This window comes from Eucalyptus grandis, chromosome 1 (genome assembly GCF_016545825.1).
Source record: "Eucalyptus grandis isolate ANBG69807.140 chromosome 1, ASM1654582v1, whole genome shotgun sequence".
Classification (NCBI taxonomy): Eukaryota; Viridiplantae; Streptophyta; class Magnoliopsida; order Myrtales; family Myrtaceae; genus Eucalyptus; species Eucalyptus grandis.
This window is the reverse complement of record NC_052612.1, coordinates 31227500-31244621: the sequence shown is the minus strand read 5'-3', so window position 1 is coordinate 31244621 and position 17122 is coordinate 31227500.

Below are 17122 nucleotides of genomic sequence, written 5' to 3'. Positions count from 1 at the left end.
CAACGATTTCTCAATCAAATAATTAAATCAACTCAACAAAGCATTATAAATGCTGAATAACATACTTGGCCAATCACCAATCAATAATTCAATCTCAATCGATTCCAATCAATTTAGGGTAAATCCCTAAAATATCACAATTTATTCAATTCCATACAACGTAGAGCTCAAATAAATAAACGGAATGTGCCATGACAATCAGCACGAGATTTCGGTCGTCGGCCATCAACATCTTAATTTCTGAAAAATAATTAATTTCGAAAATTAAATAATTAATATTAAAAATTCAATTTAGCTCAAAATAAAGCCCGATTAAATAAACGGACTTCACCACGGTCATCAGCACAATATTCCGGTCCCGGGCCATCTCAGTTGAATTTTCGGAAAATAAATAATTATTTAATTTAATTCCGAAAATTAATATTTAAATACTAAAAAAATCCACTTAGGCCCGAAAAGCCTAATTGGAGCCCACTAAGGGTCGGGAAAAATCCTAGGCACTTCCAATAATTAGTAGACCACGTCTACTTGTTAATTGCGCAATCAATTTATCTAAATCGCATCACAATTGACTAATAATTGCTAATTTATTCTAATCTAACAACCTAAACATAATTTATTAAATCTAAACCAACCTTAAGCATAATTAGCCAACTAATCCAGGATTAGTGAGATTACTCACCAAATCACCCGCAAATCAGATCAATCCGACGGGGGCGATGCGAGGAACGACAAACTCCAAAGCGGGCCTCGGGTTCGGGGCGCGGAAACGGCCCAAAATGAGCTCGGAAGTGCTGGAAACCCACTCGGCCGCTTGCTGGACGGGGCTGGCCGAGGCTGCTCCGCGGCTAGGGCGGCGAGGGAAGGCCGGCGGAGGGTGAGGGGGACGCGGGGAAGGTCCGCGGGGGCGGGCGGTGGCGGAGGTGGCCGGACGGGGGGCAAAACAAGGGCTGGGTCGCGCGGGGGAGGTGCTGCAGCGAGCGATGGACGGCAGGACGGCGGGACGACGACGAGCGGCGGGCGCACGGGCACGGCATGGGCGTGCGGTGCGGTGCGGTGGTGCAGCGGCAGGACGGGCGGCTGCTGTCTTCGTGCGCTCGTGGCTTCCGCTCGAGCTTTTGCTTTCTGGTTTTGCTTGCTCGAGCGTGCGGAAGAAGGAAGAAGAAGAAGAATGAGAGAGAGAGAGAGAGAGAGAGAGAGAGAGAGAGAGAGAGAGAGGATAGACATTGACTAGTCAAAAGAAAAAAAAAAGGAGAGAGAGAAGGTGGGCGGTGGGGAATTCGCACGAGGGGGAGGGGAGAGGAGAGAGGAGAGAGAAAGAAAAGAGAGAAAAAGAAAGAAAAGAAAAGAGAGGGAGAGAGAGAGAAAAAGTAAAATAACTAATACTTTTCTTATTTTATTTTCTTTTCTCTTTCCCAATCCATTTCCTTTCGGGCTTCAATTTTTCTTCCGATAATTTCTTTCTTGAAATTTCGGACCCGTCAATAATTTGACGAGCGATGAGACAGGATCCTAAAAATAAGAATTATGACGCGCTTAAAATTCGATTCCCGAAATCGAGTTCAATTTCGTGGTTAAAAATCGATCGGACATGATTTTAGCTCAATCCAACCAATTAGGTAGCTTTTAGGGATTTTACAGCCGATACATCCCTTAACGGCTTTACCCAATAGGTTAGTTAACTCGTGAGTGATCAGCTCAGAGAAAAAGGGCCATAGGCACGTCGACGAAATGCCCATTTCACTTTATCGAAACGGGGTCGAATTTCAGGATGTCACAACTCTTCCCCTCTTATAAAAATTTCGTCCTCGAAATTTAAACCATTACACTTCGCTCAAAAAGGCGGGGGTACAACTGTCTCATCGACTCTTCAGTCTCCCAAGTCGCTCCTTCAGTGCCGTGGTGTTGCCAGACCACTTTGACCAACGGAATGGTCTTTGTACGCAGAACTTGCTCTTTACGATCGACAATCTGAACCGGGCTTTCCACGTATGACACACGGTCATCCACGTCTAATTCCTCGAAATTGAGCACATGGGTCGGGTCAGGCTCGTACTTCCTTAACATCGACACGTGAAAGACGTTATGCACTTGCGTCAATCTTGGCGGCAACGCAAGACGATACGCTAGGTTTCCGATTCTTGAAAGAATCTCAAACGGACCTACGTACCTCGGACTCAGTTTTCCTTTCTTACCAAAGCGCGAAGTTCCCCTCATTGGTGACACTTTCAGAAAAACGTGATCACCAACTTGGAATTCCAAAGACCTTCGGCGCTTATCTGCATAACTTTTCTGCCTGCTCTGCGCTATCTTCAATCTGTCTCTGATCATTGCCACGGCATCTACTGATTGCTGAACCAACTCTGGGCCTGTTATCTTCCTTTCTCCAACTTCATCCCAACACACTGGAGTTCTGCACGCTCTGCCATACAACGCTTCAAATGGAGCCATCTTGATACTCTGCTGATAACTGTTGTTATATGCGAATTCCACCAGATGAAGTTGATCTTCCCAACTTCCTTTGAAGTCTATAACACACGCTCTCAACATGTCTTCAAGAGTCTGAATTGTCCTTTCAGACTGGCCATCCGTCTGAGGATGATACGCCGTACTGTACTGAAGCTTTGTACCTAAAGCACTCTGCAAGCTTTTCCAAAAAGCAGCAGTAAACCTCGGGTCTCTATCAGATGTTATCGTAATCGGCACTCCATGCATACGAACCACCTGACGCACATACAGGTCTGCGTGTCTATCCAGACTCAGGTCCTTTCGAACTGCAATGAAGTGAGCCGACTTTGTCAGCCTGTCGACTACTACCCAAATCGAATCATTCCCCCTCTGACTCCTTGGTAGTCCAGTCACGAAGTCCATCGTGATATGCTCCCATTTCCACTCTGGGATCGCGAGAGGTTGCAAAAGTCCTCCCGGCTTGCAATGTTGGGCTTTTACTTGCTGACAAGTCAAACACTTAGCCACATGCTTGGTGATGTCCGCCTTCATACCTAACCACCAATAGTGTTGACACAAATTCTGATACATCTTAGTACTTCCAGGATGAACGCTATAATTGCTACAATGTGCTTCAGATAAAATTTATTCTCTAAGCTCAACATCGTCAGGTACAACCAAACGTCCTTGGAACCTTAGAATCCCATCATCAGAAACTTGAAAATCAGTTTTTCTTTTCTCGATATCCTCTTGAAGAATCCTCTGCACGTCTGGGTCTGTCGGTTGAAGTTCTTTGATTCTGACCTGGACATCCGGTTCAATTCTGAGGGTGGCCATAAGACTCGAGAGGTGGCCTACCTCGAATTTGAATTCTGAATCCCGAGCTCTCTCGATCAAGTTCCACTCTTTAACCAAGATTTGCGCTATTGAAGACTTCCTACTCAATGCATCGGCAACCTTATTCGCCTTTCCCGGGTGATATAAAATATCACAGTCATAATCCTTCAACAATTCCATCCATCGACGCTGTCTCATGTTCAACTCCTTCTGAGAGAACAAATACTTGAGACTCTGATGGTCCGTGAAGATCTAAACTTTTCTCCACACAAGTAGTGCCTCCAAATCTTCAACGCAAATATGATGGCTGCGAGTTCTAAGTCATGCGTCGGGCAATTCAATTCATGAGGTCTCAACTGCCGTGAAGCGTATGCAACAACTCTGCCATGTTGCATCAGCACGCAACCCAATCCCCGAATGACGCATCACTATAGATCTCGAATCCTCCAGACCGAGATGGAATCGTCGACACAGTGCGGTAGTCGCTTTTCCTTCAGCTCTTGGAAACTACGCTCGCACTTGTCTGACCATACAAATTTCTCTTCTTTCTTCAGGAGCTTTGTCAGAGGCGATGCTATCGATGAGAACCCTTCCACAAACCGTATGTAATAACCTGCTAACCCCAGAAAACTTCTGATCTCTGACACTGATGTCGGTCTCTGCCAATTGATCACGGCTTCTATCTTGCTCGGGTCAACGGAGATTCCTTCTCCGGAAATCACATGACCTAAGAACGCAACACGAGTCAACCAAAACTCGCATTTGCTAAACTTAGCATACAGCTGATGAGCTCTTAAGGTCCGAAGTACTAGTCTCAGATGATTCTCATGCTCTTCTTTACTTCTCGAATAGACTAAGATATCATCAATGAACACAATCACAAATTGATCCAGATATTCCTTGAACACTCTGTTCATCAAATCCATAAATGCAGCTGGAGCATTCGTTAATCCGAACGGCATCACTGTAAACTCGTAATGACCATACCGAGTACGAAATGCTGACTTAGGAATATCCTCCTTTCGAATCCTTAGCTGATGGTATCCTATCCTCAAGCCGATCTTCGAGAATATTGACGCTCCTTGCAGTTGATCAAACAGGTCATCTATCCTCGACAATGGATACTTGTTCTTGATCGTTACCTGATTGAGCTGTCGATAGTCAATGCACAGGCGCAACGAACCATCTTTCTTCTTAACAAATAAAACTGGTGCTCCCCACGGTGATGCGCTAGGACGAATAAATCCTTTATCCAGTAATTCTTGCATCTGCACCTTCAGTTCCTTCAACTCAGATAACGCCATTCGATAAGGTGCCTTCGAGATTGGTTCTATCCCTGGTGCTAGCTCGATTACAAATTCAATCTCTCTTTCTGGCGGTAACCCTGGCAATTCTTTTGGAAAGACATCTGGAAACTCCTGTACCACTGCAATATCTTCCATTTTCAGCTCTTCAACTGTCGTATCCACGACAGTCGCTAAGTATCCACGGCAACCCTCGTCTAACAAACGAGTTGCTTCCGGCGACGAGATTAAGGAAATCGAAGGTCCTCCTCGATTCCCGACAAACTCAAAGCTCTTACCCCCTAATGGGTCAAACTGAATCGCCTTGCGATAGCAGTCCATTTTAGCTCGTTGATTGGTGAGCCAGTCCATGCCAATTATCAAATCAAAATCATACATGGCTAGGACTAACAAATCAATTTTCCCCACTCTCTCACCAATCTCTAACTTGCACCCCGAACATCCCAAAGCAGCAATGACTTTATCTTTCAAGGGTGTAGATATGCAAATTGCCAACTCCAATAATACAGGACTCAACCCTAGCATCCTAACATATTGTTCGGCAATGAAAGAATGGGTTGCTCCCGAATCAAACAAGGCATAAGAAGGTTGGTCGTTGAGCGAGACCGTACCTGTGATCACGCCAGGCGCAGCTTCTGCCTGACCTTGGGTAATTGCGTACACAGTGCCCTGAGCTGGAGGTCTGCTGTCCTCCTTGTAGTGCCTTCTGAGGAGCATACCCTCCTATCTGTCTCAACGATGGCGGAGGCGGCAACTGAGGTTGTCCTCTTTGCTTCTTTGGACAAAATCTGGCTAGGTGGCCATGTTGGCCACATTCGAAGCATGCACCCGTCCTAGCTGGGCACGGCGCTATTCCATGTCTTCTCCCACACAAGCGACACTCGTCATTCCTAATAGGTCCTGACCTATTAAATCCACTCTTCTTACTGGGCGGGCTTTGGAATCTATTTCCAAACATCGGCCTCTTTCCTTGGCGGATGTTGTCTCTATGAGAGCTAAACCTCGATCCAGATGAGGCTGCTTGCTCCGATATACCTCTCTCTATCATCTGAGCCCGACGGTAGACTTCACGATAATCTACCAAATCCAATGGTAATAGAGGTTGTTTCAGTTCTGTACGAAGACCATTCCTAAATCTCCGAGCTTTCTCCTCGGGGTCCTCGATCAATCTTGGGGCATATTGAGATAGTTCAGCGAACTTAACCCCATACTGATCGACGGTCATCGATCCTTGGTGAAGGCGTTGGAACTCCTCCATCTTCAACTCTCGGGCAGCACTCGAAAAATACTGATCATTAAAAGCTCTGAGGAAGGTGTTCCACACCCTTGGTACTCCTTCCGGAACACAAGATCCTTGGTGGCTTTCCACCAAATGTTGGCATTATCTTGAAGTTGATACACAGCTAGTATCACCTTTTCTTCTTCATTACACATCAAGACTGCGAATGCTTTCTCCATATCTTGTACCCACTGTGATGTAGCCTCAGGGTCTCTAGTACCCCTAAACCTTGGTGGATCTAGCCTTTGAAAGTGCCCCACTAACTTACTTATTGATCTTTCTGCAATCACTATTCCTGGCTGACCTTCAACGTTCATTGCAGGAGGGATTATGGCAGGTGCGACTGCAGGTGTAGTAGCAGGAGCGGTCTGAGCAGCGGCGGCAGCTACGGCATTAGCGGCGGCCTGAGCGACAGCTTCAACTGTCGCAGCTTGCTGATCCATTCTGGTACCCATCGCTTCCAGAACACGCAAGATTCCATCCACCCTGGGATCATTAGGGGCTGCTACCTCGACATCTTCGACAAGTGGATTCACTCCACTCGCGCTAGCCTGTGCTGGCGCTCGACCACGTCCGCCTCGGGTTCCGACATGAGTCGGAGCTCTACCCCGAATAACGGCCCTACTGGTCCTCTTTGCAGGAGTTCTCGGCTCCTGATCGCTCATGGTGTAGCCTTACTCAACTAACACATGTTTCCAATTCCACACCGAATTAGAAACAGAGCGATCCAAACAACAAACAATTTTAGCACTCAGCTAACACCGACATGCATCAGCATGAATTTAAAGGCCTTTCCTACTAACTATCCCATGGTCAACGCTCCTTATCACTCCAATCTTCAACCTGGCTCTGATACCACAAAAAAGGGATGTCACGCCCCGATCCTCGGGCACGTGCACATCCTTCTATTTGGTCGATTTTATAATGCGATATCGCAGGACAATGCATCGCCGACCCTTTCAATTTTTAAGCACATGCGGAAGCAGTTAAAATCCCCAGACAATAAAACAATGGGATAGAAAAGCAGGGCCATATTTTTCATATTGAAATTTATAACCAAACTTTTATACAAAACACAAACCACTTCAAAACTATTCACATCAAAATGGAGATCTCAAAAGAAGACAGAAACTTAGACGAACTGGGCCGTACTCAAGGCCCCTCTCAGGATTGCCTTCTTCCTCCAAAAATCTTTCTCCTTAAGATTCGCCTCCGAGTCCTCCTTCTGGGATTCCTCCTTCTCAGCTCTTCAGCAGGGTCCCGAAATGGTTTTCCCTAAACTGGGATGAGACTACGTCTCAGCGAGTTCTACCCCACTAAGCCCGATTAGATAAACCATTATACTAAAGGCTGCCTAAACACGCACAGGGCAGAGGACTTACCTTGGCCTCAGATCTCACCTGCAAGTCAGTATAATTCACAATAGGCACCCATTTACTCAAAACAAATCAAACCAGTCGATTACATGTCACACAAATCATTCTCCACGGAGGAGTAGCTAAAAGCGAGGCCACGTGCATTCTCTAGGACGACATTCCAAGTCTCCGAGTCCACGTGCCTCAAACCTCGGGCCCACGTGCATTCTCTCAGGCGACCTCTTCGCCAAAGTGATACATCAAGTCACCGAGCCCACGTGCCCTTTTAGATGCCTGGGCCCACGTGCATTCTCTTAGGTGCTATCTCACCAAAGTGATGCATCAATTCACCGAGCCCACATGCCCTTTTTACGATGCCCGGGCCCACGTGCATTCTCTTAGGTGCTATCTCACCAAAGTGATGCATCAATTCACCGAGCCCACGTGCCCTTTTAGATGCCTTGGCCCATGTGCATTCTCTTAGGTGCTATCTCACCAAAGTGATGCATCAATTCACCGAGCCCACGTGTCCTTTTAGATGCCAAACTCTGTCACCGAGCCACGTGCATTCTCCAGGACGACATACCGAGTCTCCGAGCCACGTGCATTCTCTCAGGCGACCTTTTCGCCAAGGTGACATATTCAACCACTGAACTCACGTGCATTCTCCAGGTGACATTCCAATTCACCGAGCCCACGTGTCCTCTTTCAAGAGATTACCAATCTTCTTTCAATACCGACAACCAATGCTCAATGATTTCTCAATCAAATAATTAAATCAACTCAACGAGCCCGGAAGTGCTGGAAACCCACTCGGCCGCTTGCTGGACGGGGCTGGCCGAGGCTGCTCCGGCGGCTAGGGCGGCGAGGGAAGGCCGGCGGAGGGTGAGGGGGACGCGGGGAAGGTCCGGTGGGGCTGGGCGGTGGACGGAGGTGGCCGGACGGGGGCAAAACAAGGGCTGGGTCGCGCGCGGGAGGTGCTGCAGCGAGCGACGGACGGCAGGATGGCGGGACGACGGCGAGCGGCGGGCGCACGGGCGCGACGCGGGCGTGCGGTGTGGTGCGGCGGTGCAGCGGCAGGATGGGCGGCTGCTGTCTTCATGCGCTCGCGGCTTCCGCTCGAGCTTTTGCTTTCTGGTTTTGCTTGCTCAAGCGTGCGGAAGAAGGAAGAAGAAGAAGAATGAGAGAGAGAGAGAGAGAGAGAGAGAGAGAGAGAGAGAGAGAGAGAGGATAGACATTGACTAGTCAAAAGAAAAAAAAAGGAGAGAGAGAAGGTGGGCGGTGGGGAATTCGCACGAGGGGGAGGGGAGAGGAGAGAGGAGAGAGAAAGAAAAGAGAGAAAAAGAAAGAAAAGAAAAGAAGAGAAAGAGAGAGAGAGAGAGAGAGAGAGAAGTAAAATAACTAATACTTTTCTTATTTTCTTTTCTTTTCTCTTTCCCAATCTATTTCCTTTCGGGCTTCAATTTTTCTTCCGATAATTTCTTTCTTGAAATTTCGGACCCGTCAATAATTTGACGAGCAATGAGACAGGATCCTAAAAATAAGAATTATGACACGCTTAAAATTCGATTCCCGAAATCGAGTTCAATTTCGTGGTTAAAAATCGATCAGACGTGATTTTAGCTCAATCCAACCAATTAGGTAGCTTTTAGGGATTTTACAGCTGATACATCCCTTAACGGCTTTACCCAATAGGTTAGTTAACTCGTGAGTGATCAGCTCAGAGAAAAAGAGCCATAGGCACGTCGACGAAATGCCCATTTCACTTTATCGAAACAGGGTCGAATTTCAGGATGTCACAATCTTCTTCATTGAGTTTTGTTCTTGAATTTTTGGGAGGGGAGAAGCCAGCCGTGCGAGACCGACCAGCCTGACGCCCAGCTCGTCCGCCGCTCGCCGCCGTGGCGGTCATCGCCCATCCATGTGCGAAGCCCCATGCTCCCACTCGCCATCGTCTAGCTCGCCGCTCTGCCTTCGTCCGTTGACCCTTTCTCCTCCACCTCTCATTGCGGCTTTGAAACCCAGCAATCGAAGAAGCCTTGAAGCAGAAACCCAGCAGCCATCACAACCGCAGCCGGAGTCGTCACCACCGCGGCCCTCCGCCTCACTCTCTCCCCTTGCTGTTCGACCGTCTCTCCTCTTTCTTTGGTGTGCCTTGAAGGCTTCGAAAACCAGCAACAAACCAGAGAAGCCCGTCTAAAGCCGTACGCCGCCGGAGGAGCCTCCGCCACCACCTGTCACCATTCATCCCTACGCACGGCCGTCACTGGTCGCCGCTGCTCCGCACGGCTCCGTCTCCCTCTCGCCTGCCTCTGCGTCACAGCTGCTGCATCAGCTCGTCCCGAAGCTGTTCAGCCACCTCCAACCACCGTGAGACCCCGCCGTTGGCCGCACGACACCACTGCAACTCCTCCGTCCATTTCCAACCCAAGCCAACACCGGATCTACCCTTTCTCGGCCTCAAACCGCAGCAGACAGCAGCAAACAAAAATGGATATTCCAGCCTAATTTTGGCCGTTTTGGCCGGCTTCCCGACCTCGAATGCTTGGCCCGCCTTGAGGAAAGTCAATCCCCACGACGACCCCGTCGTTTTGGTCCGATCGGTTCGTTAATCGAGTGAGTTTAGTTCACTAAATCTTGATTAGAGGGTTAATTATGCATAGGGAGGTTTAATTTATGTTAAGTGTTATTAGGTGGTTAATTTAATTTATTTAAGTGTAGATTATATTAAGGTGCTTAATTAACTTAAAGTGTGTTTAATTTAAGGCTAAGTGAATGTTTATATTAATATAAGCCTTGATGTGACTTAAAGGAATTTATTTTTGATTTATTTAAGTATTCCGAAATTATTAAATGATTTAATAATATATATTTATTCGAAATTATTAAAATATTATTATTTAATTAGTTTCGAATAAAATTAATTATTTATTAAATTCCGAAAATTATTTTGGGACCTTATTTTCTCAGAATTTCATACTCATCGCTGTTGTGTATTCAAATTATTAATTTGATGAGTGGATATTGTAAACTGAGTGATGATTTGTGCAATTGATTGCCGAATTGTAAAATTGAGTGATGATTGTGAAAAGTATATAATTTCTTCAGAAAATCCCGAGTGTCGGGTTTGACACTGAAAATGGATTTTAAGTATTATATCAAGCAGTGGGGTTTGAAAATGAATGGTGTTAGTTTTTTTGGTTCGAAATTGATTGTGTATCCACACACACAACTACTTTCTCAAATGTTTTTAATATGAAGAAAAATGGCTGGGATCACTATGTTAAGTGGAAGCATTGAGTGAAATGCAAAGTGTCCTGGGGTCGAGTATGATTTTGTTGTGTGATAATTAAGAGGAAGTTGTCCAGGGCTGTTGAGTCGAACTTGCCTTATATGGGATGCCCCTTACAACGAATGGGGGTCGCAGTAGAGGCTTGGCCAACTAGACCCATGCTCCTTTGGGAATGTTGTCAATGTAGTGACGAAGCCGCGCTTCAAGGGGGGAGGCAATGCTTGGCATTAATGTCAGTAGATAGCCAAACTGCGAGTAGGCTATGCCTTTGTGTGGCAGTGAATAACAATTGGATCGCATGCTGAGTGTTATTGACGGGTCGGATTATGGGACGGAATCGTGTGGCATGGTATGAGACGTGTCATAACAATTTAGTCTTATAATCCAGACTCTTGTGGTTGTTCGAAATGATATTGTTGGCGTTCCAGTGGTTTAAGTTTCTATTACTATCTATGATTGAGTGATTTGAATCGTGCTAACCTGCAGGAAGGAACTGAGGCGAGGTAAGTTCTCTATGTGGTGTGGCTAAGCCACCCTTGGGCGTATTTTCTTTCTAATAGGGGTTTAGGGGGTTGAACTTGCTGAGACAATGTCTCACCCTGTTGTGGACCAAAATTTCAGAACCGTAGATGGTAGAACCCCCAGAGGCTGATCACTCAGAAGTGGGATCGAAGAACGAGTCCGACTAGTGGTCATAGGACTGATCCCTTTTGTAAACTACCACTTTTTGGTATATGTGTAAACCCGAGTGTGGTTACCTTTGAAAGCATGTTTGTTTATGAATGAGTTGGTTTCTTGCTTTCCTATCCCGTGAGTTTTTGTCAGGGGTTTTATAATACATTCTGCTTGTGCAATAATAAATTAATGGGGTCGGTGACACTACCGGGGAATGTCGCATTTGCATGACCATGGCGGGATGTTGGCACGCTCGAGGTTCGGGGCGTGACAACTTTTCTATTATGGACATTAGAAATCCCCGTGAAATAATTTTATCTTGTCTATATTCGACTTTATCCTATCTTAAGTGAGTGTCAAACATAGGATATGATAAATCATATCTTATCTCGAATTTTATCCTGACTGCCAAATGTAGCCTAGTTGTTTGTCTCGTGATAGTAACTTTTATTTTAACACACCTCACACGTACATCTTAATAATATTTCCCTCGCGTGTTATCTTAGTGTTAGCTCTGCTCCTCTTTAGCTCAGGTTTTCTTTTGCATCAACATGTTTCCAATTATGATATATTAAATACTTTACACAAATACCAATTTTCCACCGTGAGACTTTTTCTAACATCTTAATATTTTTCTCCCACGTATGAGCTTGATTTTAGGATTGCTTCATCTTAATTCAAATATCATTTTGTATCAATATGTCTCGACTTGAATCTCCAATGCTTACCTCCATTCTAGTCCCTTACTCCAAGCTAGACCATGAAGACCTCGTTGCTATGCCATAGCACAAGCTTCTAACCAAGTCTCTTTCGCCAAGCTAAACCATAAGGCTACTATACCACAACACACACTTTCATCTAGTCTCTTTTGCCAGATCAACCCATAAGGTTATTCGAAAACCGCGTTCATTATGAGATTCATTCCTTAAAATATTTACCAAATACAGATACACATAGATTTCATTTTCCAACTTTAACTATTTATGGGACTAAGTCTGAGTTTTATCTTTTCTGCTTTTTAGGGTTTTTTGAAGAGGAAATGGATGTGAATTCGTGGATTATTTTTATTAATATATTAATGAAGATAAGTTATGAGATAGCTGTTGGATATTTTTCCACAAAGTTAACTTGTTGGAGTCCCCATGCAACGTCGACGATGTATATATAAAGAGTAAAGTGATTTGAGTGTGAACACAACGTTGACGATACGGCTTCTTGAGTGAATTGTTTGCTTTTTCAGTGTTTTGGGGGAAAAAAGATACACATGAATTGATGAATAAGGATATCTGCATAATTAATTAGTTAATTATAGTTTGGTTAGATTGTATAAACAGTTTTCATATAAAAATACCATTTAAAACGCTGCAAATGGGATTTGTTGCTTTAAAAATAATAGTGAATACACTTTCTTATCTTTTATTTGTGTCAATTCAATTTATTCGGTCAATTTTGAGTGGCTAACAATGACATGGATAATTTTTTAATAATATTTTATTTTTTCGAATTTTATTTTATTTTTCTTTCTTTTTTTTTCCTCCTTCTTCTTCTTCCTTCTTCCTTCTTCGCTGCTTGATCTCACCAACCAATGGCAAGGCTTAGCCCCATTGGCCATTGGTGGTGATGGCGAGCCACCTTACCATGGCTAGGCAAGGCCAAGCCTCGCCAAATCTAGCAGGGCCTCACCTAAGGACGGCAAGGCTAGCCTTGCCATGGTGAAGTGAGGCTTGCCCTCGCCAATGGCTGATAGGGTTGAGCCTTGCCATTGGCCAACGAGGCTAAACCTCGTCGGCCCTCACCTCTAGCCAGCAAGCTAAAGGAAGAAGGAAGAAAAAAAAAGGAAAAAATATAAAAATTTGAAAAAAAAATTTAAAAAAATTATTAAAATTTGTCTACGTCAACATCGCTAAATGACTGGCATCAACCGATGTCTATGTCAGTGTCGGCCAGCTAATATTGACCAAAAGGACTAAATTGGCATAAATGCAAAAGATTTAAGACTAAATTGGTATAAAAAAAAAGAAATAAGTTTAAGACTAAATTGGCACAATTGTAATATGTTGAAGACTTTTTTGGTAATTCTCCCCAAGATATTTTCATCATCAACAGATATATCACTGTAGATCTAAGTTAATATAGTCATTATTCGGTTTTTTCACATAAAGTTCATGAGTTACATTAGTTATAAATGGCCAAAAAAATTGAGTTAAATCATGCAACTATTTCTATTGCGAACCAAAAGTACAATATAATCATAAAAAGAGGAGCAATATTACAAGGATGCATTTGTTTCACATAAATATGTGCTTTCAAAAATATTTTCCAACAAATAATCGTTTGTTTCGTTTACAAAAATAAATGGATAGAATTTTTTTTAATTATCTACGAAAATAGTTAGGCATGACTACTTTTTCTAAACGATAAAAGCAAATTTTTTTGAAAAAAAACTTTCCAAATTAGTCATCATCATATAATCATGTTTTATTTCGAGTGTTTATGCTTTGAAGGCTGCAAAGGCTAACACAACCCAACGTCACTGAGGAACAATTGCATCGGTACTCACGTATTTGGACAAAAAAAAAAATATAGAAATCATTTCACCGGATTAATACAATTTGATTCTCGATTTCACATTCATGAATTTATGATTTAAATTCATGATTTGGTATCTCAATTTGCCAATTATAGTTAGAGTAAGAGAGGAAAATTTTAGAGCTAAATTCCACTTTGTTCCTTAAATAAAATTGTATATGTCACCCCAAAGATAATACTTACCAATTTTTTTAGTGTAAGATTTCGAACTTCATTTAGAATTAGTCCAAGAAAATTGTCTATGATACCGAAAATATGTTGAATTACCTTGCAGTTAATCCATGCTTGACATGTCTTAGTCTAAGCTCATATTTGTGAACATCGAATCATATTTAGAGAAATCAGATTTTTGTAGCCAACCATTGATTCTAGCAAACAAAGAAGTTCATGTTCCAAAATAAAAACATAGACAATCCTTTACTAATGGAAGTTTTGGCGGACTAATGCCTTTATTTTGAGAAAAATAGAAATATGTTTGCTCCTATGGTACACAAAAGTGAATTAATTCAAGGTGTTTTTATGATAAGTGAATATGTTAAAGCATTAACTGTTGTTGATGATGAGTATAGTCTATTAAATGTTTATTCAGACAATAGCAAATGCGATATAAACGCACTACTAAGCCTCTTCGGTTTTGTCAAATAAAGTTCATGAGTTATATTCGTTATACAAGCCAAAAAAATTAAATTAACTTGTGCAATTATTTCCTACGCAAAACAAAAATACAGCAATATCACGAAGAGAGGAGCAATATCTCACTAAAATATCATCATATAATCATATTTTATTTCATGTTAAGGACATAAGTATGAATCAAAACAAGTAGATATTCTTATATGGCTTCATCAAGGAGTGCTTATGCCTCGAAGGTGGTAACGCCTACTGCAACCTGGCGGCGTCCCGTCAAAACAATTGCATTCAGTTTCACTGCAAAGTCCACAGCCTGAGGCACGATGACGCGACAATCCTCATTCTTGCTGCACTCACCAGGCACGGCCATTGAAGATGGCAAACTTGCCCCCAGCAAAATGAATACAAGCACGAGCACAAGAGCTAAGTTGGATGATGATCTCCTCTTCATCACGATCGATCGGCTCTATTGCAGCTGTAGTATTCACCCGAATGAATCTTTGCGTTGTAGGATGGTGCATTTTATAGGCGTCATTGAGGGAAAAAGTAATTACATTTTATTTTTTCATATCTAGTCATTTATGGAAATTAGATCAAAGTTAGAACCTTTCGTCATTTAGGTTCTCATGACAAGGAAACAAATGTGAATGTTGTGGATCTTTTAACAAAGTATTAGTGAAATTGTGGCAAAAACGGTACACACATATTTGGTAAAAATTATAATTATTTTGCTGAAATTTTTGCAATTCGATTTTCGTGAATTTGTGATCTAAGTATACGATTCAGTATCTCGATTTGACAATTATAGTTAGAGTTAGAGGGGAAAATTTCAGGGATTTAAGCCACATAGAGTTCCCTATAAAATTGTGTATGGTACCCCAAAGATAATATTTACCTATTTTGTTTTAGTATAAGATTTTGAACTTTATTTATAGTTAGTCTATGAAAATTGTCTATGATACTGAAAATATATCGAATGACCTTGCATGTAATCTATGCTCTTGATGTTTCAACCTCTAATATGTTCATATTTGTGGGATCAAATCCCTCAAATGACCGGCCACATCTATGTAATTAAAGAAATTGTACTTTTAAGCTGCTTAGTTGATTCCATGGTGTATATAGAGGTCATGCCCATTATGAAGTGATTATAGTCACCGTGTTAAATTATTAAATAAAGAGCACTGTGGTACTCGTGAGCTTTTCTTCTTCTGAGTTATTGTGGGGATATATAATCCAGGACTTTAGAGTATCTAATTAAAATTCTTCACATTCTTTTGATAACTTAAAATTTTGATTTTTCTTTTTATCTGACTGAAAATCTTCATTGTCCAACCTATCTTCCATTTATTAACCTCATCCTATGCTAAGGGTGTCCCGGAGAACATGCATGCAAACCCTACGAACCAGCATAATGGTAAGTTCTAGAATAAGCATTAAAGCTTGCACATTTGATTTTAGAATCTAAAATTTCAAAATATGTGAGTACACGATCAAAATTTATGTGATGCCGAGCTTATATTAACCCTGTATTATGTGCAGGATACTTAGTTGAAAAGTAGACGGTACCTTTTTGTAATATTGATTACAAAAAAAAAATGGATAAAAATTATAATTATTTTGCTGAAATTTTGCAATTCGATTTTTGCGAATTTGTGATCTAAGTATACAGTTCGGTATCTCGATTTGACAATTGTAGTTAGAGTTAAAGGGGGAAATTTCAGGGATTTAAACCAAATAGAGTTCCCTATAAAATTGCGAATGGTACCCCAAAGATAATATTTACCTATTTCGTTTTAGTATAAGATTTCAAACTTTATTTATAGTTAGTCTATGAAAATTGTCTATGATACTGAAAATATATTGAATGACCTTCCATGTAATCTATGCTCCTGATGTTTCAACATCTAATATGTTCATATTTGTGGGATCAAATCCCTCAAATGACCGGCAACATCTACGTAATTAAAGAAATTGTAATTTTAAGCTGCTTAGTTGATTCCATGGTGTATATAGAGGTCATGCCCATTATGAAGTGATTATATTCACCGTGTTAAATTATTAAATAAAGAGCACTGTGGTACTCGTGAGCTTTACTTCTTCTGAATTATTATGGGGATATCATCCAGAACTTTAGAGTATCTAATTAAAATTCTTAACATTCTTTTGATAACTTAAAATTTTGATTTTTTTTTATCTGACTGAAAATCTTCATTGTCCAACCAATCTTCCATTTATTAACCTCATCCTATGCTAAGGGTGTCCCGGAGAACATGCATGCTGTAGGGAATAACGGATCCCCGAAAACCGGATTCGACACTAAATCGAACCCCTAAAGCAATGCGGAAGACGAAGCTCGGGAATAACACGTATCACCGATCGTAAAGCACACCACGGATTCGAGCGTACCTTGTTAGCCACAGATTAGACACCGAGGCCGATAAGAGGAAGAGAATTTGTCCCTTGTTCGATCCGATGACGCCTTGAAGGGAAGACAGTGTCGCCGTTTGCTTACTGTTCCTTTTTGGAGGGAGAGAGGGAGAGGAAAACGTACGTACCTTATGCCAAAAGGTGCGTCCTCCCTCTCTCTCCTCCCTTTATATACGTGCCTCCAAAAATAGCAACGTACCCCTTCATCCATGGGCCCTAATCTTGTGGGCCGGGCTTTTAGGCCCAACATGGGCGGACGGGCCTTAAGCCCATTACATAAAAC